Genomic DNA, 18,504 nt, shown 5'->3' with positions numbered 1-18,504 from the left:
ACCGGTGACTAGAGCCGCATATGGTGAGTGCAGGTTACACTTTGACCAAGTCCTCACTCAAATGGATGATAAATATGTATATTCAGGTAAATTACATTTCTTTAGATACGGCAATAAACCTAGCCGACTCTTATCAAATATGCTGAGAGGAACCAAGCCACATAATAACATTGCAGCGCTCAAAGATGAAAGCTCTGTCATACAATTCAATGGCAAAGATATTGCGAATATCTTCTTCCGTTATTACCAAAACCTCTACTCCCAAGACCCAATAGATATCACTAAAAAAGAGGCTTTTTGGGATTCACATACTCTGCCACAGATTTCATCTGTACAGGCTGATATATTGATTGGCAAAATTACACATGAAGAGGTAGACCAAGCTGTTAGATCTCTCAAGACGTTTAAAGCCTCAGGCCCAGATGGTCTGAGTGGGGAGTTTTTCAAAATATTACGTCCCCAAATCACAGAGACTTTAACCAATGTATTTAATTCTATAATGGATAGTAAAACAATCCCTCACTATTTTAATTCGGCCATTATAAAAGTTCTGCCGAAGTCGGGTAGAGACCCCCTTTTGCCTTCGTCATACAGACCAATTTCTCTACTTAACGTAGACTATAAATTATTGACAAAAATTTTAGCAGAGCGGTTGAAGTCGATTCTCCCGTCCATCATACACCCGGACCAAACCGGGTTTATTTGTGGCAGAAACTCTGTCACAAACATTAGGAAGGTCCTTACGGTGCTGCAGTCTCTGCATATGGGCGAGGCGGGTGATCCCAGGTTCTTGCTGTCTTTAGACGCAGAAAAGGCGTTTGATCTGGTAACCTGGGATCACCTGTTTGAGTCTCTGCGTCGGTTCGGCATGCCCACCATTTTTGTTGAGATCATACGATCCTTATATACTTCTCCCCTTACTCAGATTCTCACTAATAGATATTTGTCACCTGTATTTTGTACACAGAGAGGGACGAGACAGGGTTGCCCGCTCTCTCCACTTTTGTTTGCAATTGCGCTAGAGCCATTGGCGATAGCAATAAGACAGGAAGCAGAGGTAAAGGGTATTACTATCAGAAACCAAACATGTAAGTTGTCTTTATTTGCAGACGATATGATGCTTTTTATATCTGATCCCCTACGATCTATCCCTACACTTCTGGATCTAATTAACACGTTTGGATCATTTGCAGGTTATCGCATCAATGTGAGTAAATCTGAGTTGCTCCCTATTGATGCAGCTACTTTTTTAGCTACACATCCCCACATAGCCTCTCTTTTCACAATTGCAACACATAAATTAAAATATTTAGGTATATTTATACCAGCCCAATTATCCTCCCTATATGCTTTTAATTTCTCTCCATTGCTAAATAGATTAAACTCCCAACTCCAGAATTGGAAAGATCTTAAACTCTCTCTACTCGGACGAGTAACTGTAATAAAGAGTGTGGTGTTCCCGAAACTAGCCTATCTTTTACAAACTTTACCCATTACTTTAACAAGGGCGGATGTACTGAAGTTTACGCAGATCTTCTTTAAATTTATTTGGCAGTACAAGAAACCCAGAATGCCGCGTTCCCGAGCTTATTTACTGAAAAAAAATGGAGGGCTGAGCATCCCAAGCATCTCTGCCTTTGCAAAGGCTGCAATATTCCGATATATAACTGACTGGCTATTACATACCGACCACTATACTAATCCTGACTTGGAGGAAGCGTTATTTCACCCATATGCCCCAGCAGCCTTGTTACACACCCCCAAAATACACATTCCTAAGATATTTCGCTCTAATATTTTATTCTGGGACACTTACACTACGTGGCTGAAGGTTAATACACATCTGGGGAAAAATCCTTTTTCATCCCCGTACATCCCCTTATGGGGTAATCCCTGTTTTCCCCCTTCACTTGACATTCCTCTTTTTAAAATGTGGAATCAAAAAGGAATCATGTCCATCAAAGATGTATTTGATCCGGGTGGCAATTTGTTCTCCTTTGTACAATTACAGGATAAATATGACATCCCTCGTACACAATTTTTTATGTTCCTACAAGTACGTCATTTCATTCAATCCTTAGATAATCCTTTATGGGTCTCAGTTAACACAGATACAATGGGTCGCATTCTACTTTTATGTCGCTCAACCAAATTCAGAATAGCTCATTTATATAAATACCTGATTGAAATTCCTATACATGCTTGGGCACCAGTTGCGGAAGCTTGGCACACAGAGATACCCGAATTATGTGACTTGGAGCCATTTATTGTGAATCTGGATTGTGTTTTACCCTGCCTTAAGTCAGCGAGACTTCAAGAAATTCATCTTAGAATTTTAAATCGTACATATATGTCTCCGGCCCAACGGAGACATTTTGTGCCACTGGAGGAGGGAAATTGTGTGAAATGTGACTGCTCTAATGCCTCTCTCTCGCATAACTTCTGGTACTGCAGAAAGATCCATAGATTTTGGAATAAAATTGTGTACTATCTAAACAATACGATACATCTTAAATTATCCAAAAATGCGGCAGCTCTTATTTTCGCAGAATTTTCAATATGGGAGTCTGAGTCCTCCTTGGGCCCATGGAAACCTGCTCTGAGAGTCATGGTTACAGTAGCTAAACAACTTATCCTTAATTATTGGATCTCGAAATCAGCACCCACACTAACGGAATGGAAAACTGCGCTGCTGGAGGTTATTTATGCGGAGAGACGTATGGCTATCTTTAACATCGAAAGAGGGGTGCGGATTTTTTCCAAAAAGTGGGAACCATACATACAATGTTTACCGGTCCAGACTCAGAATAACATATGGAAAGTCTTTGATCACACGGAATGGTTTATACTGAGAAGTATCACTTAAAATTATCCCTATTGTTGCTATTTATGTGTCTCTCTCTGTGAATCCCCCCAGACAAGGTATCTCTCACCTTTTGTTAGTGATTTCCCCTCTATTTCATATTTCACCTTTCTTTCTTCTGTTTCTTTTATTACTTTATTCTAACTCTCCCCTTCTTCTAATATAATCCTACATTGATGTAGATTATGTTGATGTAACGATTGACTGATATACCGAAGCTGATGTGATAATTTGTTAACTCAAAATTCAATCGCTGCTTATACTGGCTCTATAAGTTGTATAGTTTGAGTGATACCGATTGTATATTTACTTGCATTTCTATACGGTGTACTATATCGATTTTTTTTTTTATACAGTATTTGTAATTTTGTAATTTTCTATATTATATTATATTATATTCAAGTACTTTGTTTCTTTGTACTTTGACATAATTTCAATCTATATTTGTACTACTTTCTAAAAAAGTTTGAAAAGATTAACAGTAGTTTGTATATTGTTTGTTCCAAGAAACAGACTAGTCGCTTATCAGATCATTTTATTTTACTTAATTCTTGGATTGTGCAATGTATAATTGTTTTATTGCTGTTCAATAAAAAGATATTTAAAAAAAAAAAAAAAAACAGGGGCGTCTTAAGAGAGGAGGGGGCCCGTGTGCAGTCCCCATGTGGGGCCCCCTCCTCTCTCCCCGATGGCCGGCAGCCGACTGATGCGGCTAGCCACATACCGGAGCATTAGTAGACTTCGGGCACTAGAGTATACCCAGATTTTACTGCGCATGTGCAGAACACCGGAAAAATGGCCACCGCGGCCATTTTCTGGTCTGAGCAGTGCTGGCACCCAACGCGGGACCACGGACAGGTAAGTTTAAACTAATATGGGTGTGTGGTGCACCACACACACTGCACCCATTATAGATACACCATTATAGATACGCCATTATAAGAAGCCATATCAAAACAATTGTCCATATGTCCCTCAGTATATTTAGCGGAAATCCAAGGAGAGTAACTGTGAATTTTGATCCGTTTAAGCTGAATATTTAGGTAAAGAGCATATTATTACAGCCAGATGGTCTGGGCGGTAAGTGTGTCTTGTTTAGTAGCAGCGGGGAACGTGTCACTCGCTGGTAGAGTCCGATTGGTGCAGGGCGCTGGGGGAAATAAGCCGTATAAATCCCCAGTAAGCTAAAGGGGAAGGACGGAGGATCTGGAGCACTGTCAGAGCTGAATTCACTGACACGGAGGGGCTCTCTCTGGATACTGTGCTACCGCTATGCGTCCGCCCAGGTAACATGCTGGTTGATGAAGCAGGTAGGACGGGGTACGGCTTCAGTACAGATGGTAGTACGATCTTCCAATACTAAGGTGCATGTAAAGCCTGTCACCTAAGCATTTCAATGCCTTACTGGCATCTTTGTCAGACATTCTGGGGATCCTTTTCGCGAATATCCTGCAATCATTTTTTTATGAACAGGCCCCTTTCTTTTGCTCGCTCTATTCTCGATCGGACAAATGGGTTTTCGCTGAAGACTGAAAGTAACCAATGGTCTAATCATGGCTGAAGTCCCTAATCATCGTCCTCCACCCCTCTGCTGCTTCCAATAGAGGTGACCACACTCCTTTCCTTGACAACTTGCATGCTCTTGGCCCTTGTAACACAGCACGACCTCCTACCTTTTTGAATAGTCCTTTATTGTCTCCTGTCCACTCCCACTATCTGTTGGGGTTCCTCAAGCTTCATTCTGAGCCCTGTGTTTTTCTTTCTTTATACATTTGACCACAAATACCACAGAAACCTACCTCTCTCCTTCTTTATTATCCTGTGTGTCCAACTGCCTCTCTATCTCCACATCACCTTTATATCTCAATGCCAGCTAAAGCTCAACATCTTCCATTCTACTATTCTACTTCCATAATCTGGTGAATGACCGAACAATATGTTGTTCACCAGCTGCATCCACAATATGGGGTGGTTCATCAAATTGACAGCTTGAGCATCATGTAGGTTCAATCTATCGATGCGATGAACAACCCCGAGGGAGCAAGCATGGTCGGGCATAGTGCATACACACTTGCCGACATGGATGATATGTCGGCCCAATCTGCCGGATCGGGCGGCTCATTGTCTAGTGTGTACTCAGCTTAAGTGTCATCTTCATCTCTGCTCCCAGTTTCACTGTCCGCTGTTTTGGTGCCTCCTCATACAGAACATGGCGGCTGTCAGAATTGCTGTACGGGTGAGTATAGGGGGGGTGCACAGAGGCATCGGGCTACATTACATTTCTCAACATAATGGGATATAAACACATTTTTCCTGACAAAAATAGCGCATACTTGTAGCGGAATATGTATTTCTTTTATATCCCAGTAATGTTTCACCTATCACGGTACGGTGCCGAATGGCACGAGTGTTGGCCTTGGGGATCTTTAGGGCAGTTTTAAGGGTCATCTATTGTTGTCTCATTTCCACATTTGGGGGGTGGGGGGAGCTTTTTGGTTACATTTGCACATTTGGTGGTGGGGGGACCTTTCGGTTACATTTGCATATTTGGGGGGGCTTTTCGGTTACATTTGCACATTTGGGGGGCTTTTCGGTTACATTTGCACATTTGGGGGTGGGGGAGCTTTTCAGGTACATTTGCACATTTGGGGGTGGGGGAGCTTTTCGGTTACATTTGCACATTTGGGGGTGGGGGGCCTTTCAGTTACATTTGCACATTTGGGGGGGGGTGGGCTTTTCGGTTACATTTGCACCAGCAGCAGTGACCATGCTAAGAATATGGGCTGCCAATTTTCCAGCAAGTCACAATCAGGGGAAATATAGGACAGTTCTGGTGCTTCGACCATTATAGACTTTCTCCCAACACTGGAGAGTTTGGGGACCGTTTCCCTATTAAGTACATTACCCCAGACCTGAGGGTGTTAGTAACAACGTGGCACATAAGTATTGTCCGTTTTCTCATTTGTTGATATTTTCGGACCGCTCCTGATTTTGTATACAACACAGCATAGCGCACGCCATAGCCGGTTATCAATTAGATTGTAAGCTCTGACGAGCAGGGCCCTCTTCTCTCACTTATACTATCATCTCCTTCCCACTGCCAACAACAGTACCAAACGTTTTGTTTGGTTGCCCCCCTGCTTATTTGGGTATTATGACCACTGATCATGGGCGTAGCGATGGTGCATGCACCGCAGTGCGCGTGCACAGGCCAGGATTGCGATAGCACTGCGATCACGTATTCAGATACAAAGCCATTGCAGAGTGAGTGACGGGTCGTCAGCGTTTGGGGGTGGTGACGGAGGAGTAGTCGGAGAAACACAGGCGTGCCTGTCCATTTGAACGCCATTTCCTTGATGTGCATAAATTAGCCACTGTGACGGCATTCGCAGCTTGTGTACTCACTGTGTGCGACAAGAGTTGCAATTTCTGAGACAGGTCAGAGCTGCTGTAATTCTGCGTGCGGGGCCGATGTTACCGATGTATACGCAGGATTGTGAGGTCTTACGGATGTGAGATAGCGGTAGTGGGCGTCCCTATGCCAGGTGAGAAGTTGCAGATATTAGTATTTTTTCGCAGCAGAACTCCGCGTGTAATCGCAGCTGAGATCGCAATATAGATCCGTAGTGAATCGAGACCTTTAGTTTGGTATATAGTGTTCCCTGCTCAGACAATTGCGTCAGAGAAATGTCACTCGTGAAAGTCGCCCTCCTGCTATTAATATATAGATGATTTATAGCCGACCATGAGGTCAGTTAGGCAGCTGGTCACCCTCATGCAGCCATGATGATGGGCCTATTTTTATTTGGAGGCCTGGAGCTGTAACTCCATCCACCCCATTGTTATTCCAACCCTGGCTGCTAACGACCTACATTCCCAAAGTGACGCAGCGGTTTACACATTTCCTCCCATCAAGTGCAATTACCGCGTGCGAATAAAGATTCCCCCACATACAGCGTAACAACTAATGTCTTCCCCTCGCTCACGTGGTCTCTCTGTACAGTTCCATAGAGCTGGGAGAGGACTCACGGGACGATGTTAATGGCGGTTTCTGCCTTGTTGTAATGTGGGATGAGCACTTGGAGCTCAGTATGATGTTATAATGGGCACGTTACATCCACTGAGCTGGAATTAATCTTCAGTGATATATATTTTAGCAATGGGGGTGGAAAATGGGGAGGGGGGCAGCCAAAATAAAGCCAAATGTAATACAAACAATAGTGTACAGTGGTCTACGCTAATTAGTCATGCGGCATCCACAGACATATTCATCCAGTACAATGTAGGAAACGCGCGTCTAAGGGGCGTTTAGGATTATGTAGACATGTGACATTTGCTGTAGCTTTCTGATTGGCTTCTGTGAGCTCCGCGCACTGTGATTGGCCGGATTATCCAGTGCACGTCATTTATTCCCCAAATTCCATGCATTTGTGAATGATATAATTAATAGCTGTTCTGTAACAGTTATCATGTCGACACGGATGTAATGTCGACCTAACATCCCTGGTGGCCCAGCAGTTACTCAATTAGTCCCGAAAGCTTCAGCATGTTATGAGCCGTCATGACAGCTCATATGTGTTGTGGGTTCTGGCCAGAACTGAGAGGGTTAACAGGCAAAGAGAGCCACAGCGAGGTTTCTTCCAGGCTGATTGCTCCCGGCTGGGAAGCCTCTGTGAACATGCAGCACTCAGCTGCTCATAGTGGTAATTACGAGAGGCTGGTCTCGTTTGCTCACATGGGATTTGCTCTGACTTCTGTTATAGGGCAGCCAGCCCATTCCTGCCTTGCCGGAGATAGTTTCTTGTGGAAGTCGTGCTATCTGGCCCGTTTCTGTATCTGATGTTTGGTATTCCCGGTTCCTGTCCTGGCTCTGCCTTACGTTACCTGTACCTGTTGCAAGTAAACCTGGAACAATCATTGTGCTGTAAATCCACTCTGCAAGCCATTGGTGTTGTGTATTGTTACTATTCCATCCTGCAGTATATGCACATACTGTATCTCTTGCTGCTGTTATACTCTGCAAAACACACACTGGTTATATATTCCTTTTCCATTCTGCATTCTATGTTATGCTGCAATTCCATACTGCCAGCTGTATGTGCCTCTGAGCTTATTGCTATACCATCTTGCAATATATCTGTTGTTTGTGATTCAGTATTTTATGTAGTTGTGTTTATATGCAGTCATATTCTGTTATTGTCTACACTGCTCAGTGGTAATTACCCTGCAATATTATTATTTAGTATTTCTGATACACGCTACCTGTTCCACAGCTGCAGGCTGCTCCATGTTTAATATTACCTTTGTACTACTACTTCAGTTTTACCTTACGAACTCCCGCTGTTTGTATAAGTCCCTACTGTCTGAGGGTTAAGAGACCTGGCGGCATCCTAAGTACCGATGAGTGCGTCGTACTTTATAGGAAAAACGGGCAGTTGTTCTACTGTAGGCAGAAGCCCTTCCTAGAGTGACTCTAAGGGACTTGTGTAAATACAGGGGAGATTCATTACACAGCGGCTCCAGTGGGGCTTCCAGGTCCCTGCGGTCATGTGACCGTCATTTCCGGTGCAGACTTCTGACAGAGCGGCTGTTTTAGTGAGTATTTTCTATCTCTATGAAAGAAACAAAAATGGAAACCAAGAGCTAACTGACAAAATATGATTGATTATAATAGAAAGTGGGGTAACACTGTGACAAACCGCTGCAAGAGGTTCCCTGGGGAACGGTGTCTTTATAAATCTCCCAATAATCAACAATAAAAAACACACACTAAGGGGATCTGTGCTAATAAATATCCTCTGTACAATTCATACAGCAGAAATGAACAGAGCATAATATGATCTAAGTTTATTCTCTCATAAAACAGTAACTATACAAACAATCTATATACAATGTAATAAATCACAACAGGTGTATAGTTTAACTGGAAAAGAAGAAGAAGGAAAGAGAGGGCTAGTCGCTGGGGCACTCTTGACGACAAATGTTCACTTTGGATAATATTTACTAGTTAATTATTGAAGATGGTACCAAATACACCCTACATAGCACAACCATTACACAACCATATATAGTGCAAATAGAAGAGAGGTTTGGTAGTTTAGAGACACATTAACAATGGATATTCCAAAAAATTCCTTACATTATAAAAAATAACTTTTAATCAGAGTTGTATTAAAAACTTTTAGTAAATGGATATCCCTTTAAACAAATTGTATTAAAATAATCAATTAGGGCGAAAATATTTTATATTAAATGGTAAAACCCCCACATGTATTCATATATGCATGTGGATGGATACCCTGGTCGTAAGTGAAATAATAATTGTAATAGAAATATCGTATTCTCTGAGTGTATGTGGGTCGTTATAATGGTACTGAGTTACCACTCTGCTGTGTTACCAAACCGTCCCAATCCACCTCCAGTATTAGCAACCTACAGCACCTGGTATTCCCAAGTGGTCTCCCATCCAGGTACTGACCAGGCCCATAACTGTATGGCTTCCAAGATCAGATGAGGTTGGGCATATTCAGTATGGTATGATTGTAGATAATTTCCCAACTAGGGAGTGTTAATGCCCAGGTACACACAGCGTAAGAGTGTATGTAGGACTAACTCACCAGAGAAGTCCACTTTGCTAAATAATGCACAGTATCAATAAATGTATTGCATGAGCGTACTTTAATTGTATTCATATAAATGATCACATAGTTACACATATGTCGTAAAGCAGTCAAGTGTAATTATCTGACTGATTACTATTTAATATGCTGTTTACATAACAATAATATGCCCTTGATTGTATTCATATGAATGATCACATAATTATACATATGTCGTAGAACAGTCAAAAATAATTATCTGATTGGTTGTTATTAATTCTGCTGTTCATATGATAGTAATGCGCTTATAACAATCTATATAGTAGATAATTCAATTCAATCCTACTGATAGAATGCATTATCAGTAATTGCCTAACTACCATGATCATAGATGGTTTACGTGGCAGCCAACATAAAGTGATGCATATTAAAGTATATCTCTAACCCCACAAGGCCTATAAAATAAACCAAATAAGCCGTATAGGATGGAATGAAAATAAAGGGTAACAATAGCTGCCAATGTTATGCTGGTCTTTCCACACAGTTGACAACTAAATGTGAATAAACAGCAGAATGTGTGCTCCTCCTGATGATAGGCAATTTATACATCAATACTGAATTCTGACAATCATACACATAGTTGATTTATGTGGTGATCAGCATGGCTGGGGTCTTGCACATCATAGTCTTACTCTAGTCCCACCCAGCTCATTAAGTGAGTAAGACTATATAGGAAAAAAGTTTTTTTGTAACAGCACTATAAATAAATGGCAAGGTGTATACCAATATATATGGGGACTAATTCCCCCATTCTAGAACAAAAAGACAATGTGATCGCAATAGTAAGGCTATAAATATTGCTCATGCAAAGTGTCTGTAATGACTCAAAGGTCAGTTACAGGCATACATACGATCCCAGGGTAAGGCTGCTTGGAGTCCGGTCACTGCATAAGTCGGATATCCAAGGAAGAAGAGGACGCGTGTTTTCGCCCAGTCAGGGGGCTTGTTCACCTCACACAAGTGAGCCTGTAACTGACCTCTGTGTCATTACAGACACTTTGCATGAGCAATATTTATAGCCTTACTATTGCGATCACATTGTCTTTTTGTTATATATGGGGACTAATTCCCCCATTCTAGATTGGTATACACCTTGCCATTTATTTATAGTGCTGTTACAAAAAAACTTTTTTCCTATATAGTCTTACTCCCTTTGGGCTCTATTTATTAACATTATTTTTACTAAAATAAAGTGAAAAAGGGTGTTTTCACACCCTTTTCACATTATTTTAGTTTCACCTGTATTTATTACAGGGCAATTGGAGTAGAATTAGTAAAATTCTACTCCAACCCCCAGTATCACCTATTTTTAGTAAAGCAGATCGCATTTCCCATAACTGTAATGGGAAATGTGATCTGTGTGCAAGTTACTAAAAATAAATTGTAAAAAAATACCGGGGGAAGCCCTGTGATAATAACGCCACCTGGAGGTGGCGTTATCCAGGGTCTCCCCCGGTTACCGGGATCCCACTCTGCTCTAACGGGGAGAGCAGAGGCGGGAGCCGGTACCAGTAATCAGCTATGTGGTCTAAAGAGACCGCAAGCTGATTGCTGTAAAAAAAAGAAAAAAAAAATTAAACATTTTTTTTTTCACTTACCTGAATCCAGGGACCAGTGATCGGGCCTCCGGTGATGGCTCCTCTCCGGTCAGCTGGTCTCCCACAGTGCACTGGGGCCCGGTCATCAGGTGATCGGGCCCCAGTGCAGTATGGGAGATCACCTGATCGGGAAGCCCGGAGAAGACCACCGGAGGCCAGGAGGATGCAGGTAAGTGTAATGAAGGGAGGGGGGGTCGCGGGGGTCTGCGATCGCAGGGGCGGGGCTTAGCGCTGGGGGGTGGGGCTTAGCGTTGGTGGGGGGGTAGTAGCGGTGGTCGGTCGGCGCATGCGCGTGCTCTTAGTCGCGGTATTTTTTCCGAAAATACCGCGACTAGAGTGTGGATGGGATCCGCAGGGACAGAGCTTTATCGCAAACTCTGTCCCTGCAAGGGATTTATAGTAGATCCCTGTGATATTGCCTGAATTCGCAATGCGAATTCACTCGGTAATATCACACTACAATCCGCATTCAATATGCGGATTGTAGTAAATAGAGCCCTTAATGAGCTGGGTGGGACTAGAGTAAGACTATGATGTGCAAGACCCCAGCCATGCTGATCACCACATAAATCAACTATGTGTATGATTGTCAGAATTCAGTATTGATGTATAAATTGCCTATCATCAGGAGGAGCACACATTCTGCTGTTTATTCACATTTAGTTGTCAACTGTGTGGAAAGACCAGCATAACATTGGCAGCTATTGTTACCCTTTATTTTCATTCCATCCTATACGGCTTATTTGGTTTATTTTATAGGCCTTGTGGGGTTAGAGATATACTTTAATATGCATCACTTTATGTTGGCTGCCACGTAAACCATCTATGATCATGGTAGTTAGGCAATTACTGATAATGCATTCTATCAGTAGGATTGAATTGAATTATCTACTATATAGATTGTTATAAGCGCATTACTATCATATGAACAGCAGAATTAATAACAACCAATCAGATAATTATTTTTGACTGTTCTACGACATATGTATAATTATGTGATCATTCATATGAATACAATCAAGGGCATATTATTGTTATGTAAACAGCATATTAAATAGTAATCAGTCAGATAATTACACTTGACTGCTTTACGACATATGTGTAACTATGTGATCATTTGTATGAATACAATTAAAGTACGCTCATGCAATACATTTATTGATACTGTGCATTATTTAACAAAGTGGACTTCTCTGGTGAGTTAGTCCTACATACACTCTTACGCTGTGTGTACCTGGGCATTCACACTCCCCAGTTGGGAAATTATCTACAATCATACCATACTGAATATGCCCAACCTCATCTGATCTTGGAAGCCATACAGTTATGGGCCTGGTCAGTACCTGGATGGGAGACCACTTGGGAATACCAGGTGCTGTAGGTTGCTAATACTGGAGGTGGATTGGGACGGTTTGGTAACACAGCAGAGTGGTAACTCAGTACCATTATAACGACCCACATACACTCAGAGAATACGATATTTCTATTACAATTATTATTTCACTTACGACCAGGGTATCCATCCACATGCATATATGAATACATGTGGGGGTTTTACCATTTAATATAAAATATTTTCGCCCTAATTGATTATTTGAATACAATTTGTTTAAAGGGATATCCATTTACTAAAAGTTTTTAATACAACTCTGATTAAAAGTTATTTTTTATAATGTAAGGAATTTTTTGGAATATCCATTGTTTATGTGTCTCTAAACTACCAAACCTCTCTTCTATTTGCACTATATATGGTTGTGTAATGGTTGTGCTATGTAGGGTGTATTTGTTACCATCTTCAATAATTAACTAGTAAATATTATCCAAAGTGGACATTTGTCGTCAAGAGTGCCCCAGCGACTAGCCCTCTCTTTCCTTCTTCTTCTTTTCCAGTTATGCAATATTGGGCTGTGGGAGCACCACCAACAATAATTACTGATACAGTTGTATCTAGACTACCTATGGTTGGTTTCTACTAATAATTACCATTATTATAATTCTTGAGTTCTGTGCGGAATTTTTCCTTTTTTCTTGTATCATATAGTCTAACTGATTATGCACTTAGCAGTGGGCAATAAGCGGCCCTCCAGCTGTCGTTGAACTACAAATCCCAGCATGCCTTGCAATAGTTTTAGCATGCCTAAATAGCAAAACTGTGCAGGGCATGCTGGGATGTGTAGTTCTACAACAGCTGGAGGGATCCTTATTGCCCACCCCTAAGTCCTTAGATAATGCTTGTTAGACACAATTAGCTGGTAATAGCAATAGAAAATGGCCATAGGGAAAAATATGTGTAAAAAGTTGGTATTATACGATTAGAATATACAGTATATTGTCCTCATAAAAGCCGGCTATAGAGTTACCCTATTATACAGGGTGTTTCACTGGCTATTGGTCCCAAAGTTTTTCTTATATCTTTTAAAGTAATTGAAGTTCCAGAGGCGGGGCTGCAGCACATTCCAAAATTCAAATAGGGGAACCGCAACAACTTCCATCCTCACTGGTCATATCCTCACTGGTCATATCTACACTGCCATCCTCACTGGTCATATCCTCACTGCCATCCTCACTGGTCATATCCTCACTGCCATCCTCACTGGTCATATCCTCACTGCCATCCTCACTGTTCATATCCTCACTGGTCATATCCTCACTGCCATCCTCACTGGCCATATCCTCACTGGTTATATCCTCACTGCCATCCTCACTGGTCATATCTACACTGCCATCCTCACTGGTCATATCCTCACTGCCATCCTCACTGGTCATATCCTCACTGCCATCCTCACTGTTCATATCCTCACTGGTCATATCCTCACTGCCATCCTCACTGGCCATATCCTCACTGGTTATATCCTCACTGCCATCCTCACTGGCCATATCCTCACTGCCATCCTCACTGGTCATATCCTCACTGCCATCCTCACTGGTGATATCCTCACTGGTCATATCCACACTGCCATCCTCAATGGCCATATCATCACTACCATCCTCACTGGCCATATCCTCACTGGTCATATCCTCACTGGTCATATCCACACTGCCATCCTCACTGGCCATATCATCACTGCCATCCTCACTGGTCATATCCTCACTGGTCATATCCTCACTGGCCATATCCTCACTGGTTATATCCTCACTGCCATCCTCACTGACCATATCCTCACTGGCCATATCCTCACTGGTCATATCCTCACTGCCATCCTCACTGGTCATATCTTCACTGCCATCCTCACTGGTCATATCCTCACTGGTCATAGCCTCACTGCCCATATCCTCACTGCCATCCTCACTGGTTATATCCTCACTGGTCATATCCTCACTGCCATCCTCACTGGTCATATCCTCACTGGTCATATCCTCACTGGTCATATCCTCACTGGCCATATCCTCACTGCCATCCTCACTGGTCATATCCTCACTGCCATCCTCACTGGTCATATCCACACTGCAATCCTCACTGGTCATATCCTCACTGGCCATATCCTCACTGCCATCCTCACTGGCCATATCATCACTGCCATCCTCACTGGCCATATCATCACTGCCATCCTCACTGGTCATATCCTCACTGCCATCCTCACTGGTCATATCCTCACTGCAATCCTCACTGGTCATATCCTCACAGCCATCCTCACTGGTCATATCCTCACTGCCATGCTCACTGGTCATATCCACACTGCCATCCTCACTGGTCATATCCTCACTGACCATATCTTCACTGACCATATCCTCACTGCCATCCTAACTGGTCTTATCCACACTGCCATCCTCAATGACCATATCCTCACTGACCATATCCTCACTGCCATCCTCACTGGTTATATCCTCACTGCCATCCTCACTGGTTATATCCTCACTGCCATCCTCACTGACCATATCCTCACTGCCATCCTCACTGACCATATCCTCACTGCCATCCTCACTGACCATATCCCCACTGGTTATATCCTCACTGGTCATATCCCCACTGGTCATATCCTCACTGGTCATATCCCCACTGGTTATATCCTCACTGGTTATATCCTCACTGGTCATATCCCCACTGGTTATATCCTCACTGGTCATATCCTCACTGGTTATATCCTCACTGGTCATATGCTCACTGGTTATATCCTCACTGGTAATATCCACACTGGCCATATCCTCACTGGTCATATCCTCACTGCCATCCTCACTGGCCATATCCACACTGCCATCCTCACTGGCCATATCCTCACTGGTTATATCCACACTGCCATCCTCACCGGCCATATCCTCACTGGTCATATCCACACTGCCATCCTCACTGGTCATATCCTCACTGCCATCCTCACTGGTCATATCCTCACTACCATGCTCACTGGTTATATCCTCACTGGTCATATGCTCACTGGTTATATCCACACTGCCATCCTCACTGGTCATATCCACACTGGCCATATCCTCACTGGTCATATCCTCACTGCCATCCTCACTGGCCATATCCACACTGCCATCCTCACTGGCCATATCCTCACTGGTTATATCCTCACTGCCATCCTCACTGGTCATATCCTCACTGGTCATATCCTCACTGCCATCCTCACTGGTCATATCCTCATTGCCATCCTCACTGGCCATATCCTCAATGGTAATATCCTCACTGCCATCCTCACTGGCCATATCCACACTGCCATCCTCACTGGCCATATCCTCACTGGTTATATCCTCACTGCCATCCTCACTGGTCATATCCTCACTGGTCATATCCTCACTGCCATCCTCACTGGTCATATCCTCATTGCCATCCTCACTGGCCATATCCTCAATGGTAATATCCTCACTGCCATCCTCACTATTCATATCCTCACTGGTCATATCCACACTGCCATCCTCACTGACCATATCATCACTGCCATCCTCACTGGCTATATCCTCACTGGTCATATCCTCACTGTTCATATCCTCACTGCCATCCTCACTGGTCATATCCTCACTGGTCATATCCACACTGCCATCCTCACTGGCCATATCATCACTGCCATCCTCACTGGCCATATCCTCACTGGTTATATCCTCACTGGTCATATCCTCACTGCCATCCTCACTGGTCATATCCTCACTGCCATCCTCACTGGTCATATCCTCACTGCCATCCTCACTGACCATATCCTCACTGGCATCCTCACTGGTCATACCCACACTGCCATCCTCACTGGTCATATCCTCACTGGTCATATCCTCACTGACCATATCCTCACTGCCATCCTAACTGGTCATATCCACACTGCCATCCTCAATGACCATATCCTCACTGCCATCCTCACTATTTATATCCTCACTGCCATCCTCACTGACCATATCCTCACTGGCCATATCCTCACTGCCATCCTCACTGGTCATATCCTCACTGGTTAAATCCCCACTGCCATCCTCACTGGTTAAATCCTCACTGGTCATATCCTCACTGGTCATATCCTCTCTGATTATATCCCCACTGGTTATATCCCCACTGGTTATATCCTCACTGGTCATATCCTCACTGCCATCCTCACTGGTCATATGCTCACTGGTTATATCCACACTGCCATCCTCACTGGTCATATCCACACTGGCCATATCCTCACTGGTCATATCCTCACTGCCATCCTCACTGGCCATATCCACACTGGTTATATCCACACTGCCATCCTCACTGGCCCTATCCTCACTGGCCCTATCCTCACTGGCCATATCCTCACTGGTCATATCCTCACTGGCCATATCCACACTGGTTATATCCTCACTGGCCATATCCTCACTGGCCATTTCCTCACTGCCCATATCCTCACTGGCCATATCCTCACTGGTCATATCCTCACTGACCATATCCTCTCTGCCATCCTCACTGACCATATCCTCACTGGTCATATCCTCACTGGTCATATCCTCACTGACCATTTCCTCACTGCCATCCTCACTGGCCATATCCTCACTGACCATATCCTCACTGCCATCCTCACTGACCATATCCTCTCTGCCATCCTCACCGACCATATCCTCACTGGTCATATCCTCACTGACCATATCTTCACTGACCATATCCTCACTGCCATCCTAACTGCTTGTATCCACACTGCCATTCTCAATGACCATATCCTTACTGCCATCCTCACTGGCCATATCCTCACTGACCTTATCCTCACTGCCATCCTCACTGGTTATATCCTCACTGCCATCCTCACTGACCATATCCTCATTGCCATCCTCACTGGTTATATCCCCACTGGTTATATCCTCTCTGGTCATATCCTCACTGCCACCCTCACTGGTTATATCTTCACTTCCATCCTCACTGGTCATATCCTCACTGGTTATATCCTCACTGCCATCCTCACTGGTTAAATCCCCACTGGTTATATCCTCACTGGTCATATGCTCACTGCCATCCTCACTGGTTATATCCCCACTGGTTATATCCTCACTGGTCATATCCTCACTGCCATCCTCACTGGTCATATGCTCACTGGTTATATCCACACTGCCATCCTCACTGGCCATATCCACACTGGCCATATCCTCACTGGTTATATCCACAGTGCCATCCTCACTGGTCATATCCTCACTGGTTATATCCACACTGCCATCCTCACTGGCCATATCCTCACTGGCCCTATCCTCACTGGCCCTATCCTCACTGGTCCTATCCTCACTGGTCCTATCCTCACTGGCCCTATCCTCACTGGCCATATCCTCACTGCCATCCTCACTGGCCATATCCTCACTGCCATCCTCACTGGTCATATCCTCACTGCCATCCTCACTGGTCATATCCTCACTGCCATCCTCACTGGCCATATCCTCACTGACATCCTCACTGGTTATATCCTCACTGCCATCCTCACTGACCATATCCTCACTGCCATCCTCACTGGCCATATCCTCACTGACCATATCCTCACTGCCATCCTCACTGGTCATATCCTCACTGACCATATCTTCACTGACCATATCCTCACTGCCATCCTAACTGGTCATATCCACACTGCCATCCTCACTGGCCATATCCTCACTGACCTTATCCTCACTGCCATCCTTACTGGTTATATCCTCACTGCCATCCTCACTGACCATATCCTCACTGCCATCCTCTCTGGTTATATCCTCACTGCCACCCTCACTGGTTATATCCTCACTTCCATCCTCACTGGTTAAATCCCCACTGGTTATATCCTCACTGGTCATATCCTCACTGCCATCCTCACTGGTTATATCCTCACTGGTCATATGCTCACTGGTTATATCCACTCTGCCATCCTCACTGGTCATATCCACACTGGCCATATCCTCACTGGTCATATCCTCACTGCCATCTTCACTGGCCATATCCACACTGCCATCCTCACTGGCCATATCCTCACTGGTTATATCCACACTGCCATCCTCA

General features: G+C 43.7%; 1 protein-coding gene and 2 pseudogenes across 1 annotated transcript in view; 2 read left to right on the top strand and 1 right to left on the bottom strand.

The window, feature by feature from the left end:
- LOC148516800 (uncharacterized) overlaps positions 1–18,504 on the top strand; it is a 58,709-nt gene that overhangs the window by 26,592 nt on the left and 13,613 nt on the right. The window lies entirely within an intron of this gene.
- LOC148516802 (5S ribosomal RNA) lies at positions 9,293–9,411 on the bottom strand (annotated as a pseudogene).
- LOC148516801 (5S ribosomal RNA) lies at positions 12,386–12,504 on the top strand (annotated as a pseudogene).

Source organism: Taudactylus pleione, unplaced genomic scaffold (genome assembly GCF_031769625.1).
Source record: "Taudactylus pleione unplaced genomic scaffold, aTauple2 ptg000239l, whole genome shotgun sequence".
Classification (NCBI taxonomy): domain Eukaryota; kingdom Metazoa; phylum Chordata; class Amphibia; order Anura; family Myobatrachidae; genus Taudactylus; species Taudactylus pleione.
The sequence above is the reverse complement of the archived record's forward strand: the minus strand, read 5'-3'. Positions and strand labels throughout refer to the sequence as shown.